The sequence below is a fragment of the Argentina silus genome, assembly GCF_951799395.1.
Source record: "Argentina silus genome assembly, chromosome: 19".
Classification (NCBI taxonomy): Eukaryota; Metazoa; Chordata; class Actinopteri; order Argentiniformes; family Argentinidae; genus Argentina; species Argentina silus.
Genome location: NC_139673.1, coordinates 4,644,088 through 4,644,460, shown reverse-complemented (window position 1 = coordinate 4,644,460; position 373 = coordinate 4,644,088).

Sequence of the window (373 nt, the reverse complement as noted above, 5' to 3'; positions counted from 1 at the left end):
CTTCCTGCCCCATGGCACTAAACGCTTTTATTGCTCACTGAATAATCGTCTCTCTTCTCTCTCTCTCCCCCCTCCCCCCTCCCTCCCCCCCTCTCCCCCCTCTCTCTCTGCCTGTCTGTAATAGTAGGTGTCTCTCAGTGGTGGACAGGGAGGACCACAGGTCTGGGAGAATCAAGGACACCTACTGCTTTAGAATGCATCTAATCTTCCTTCCACACAGACACATACACACACAGTCACATGGGAGTCTATACGTGTCTGGTCTGGGAGGTATTGTGCTAATGTTATTGAAGGTAATGCAGTTATACCGGAGAGCAGACTCTGCTCTAACTCAAGGTCAAGGTTAGGTTAGGACTTATAACAAAGTGCTTTT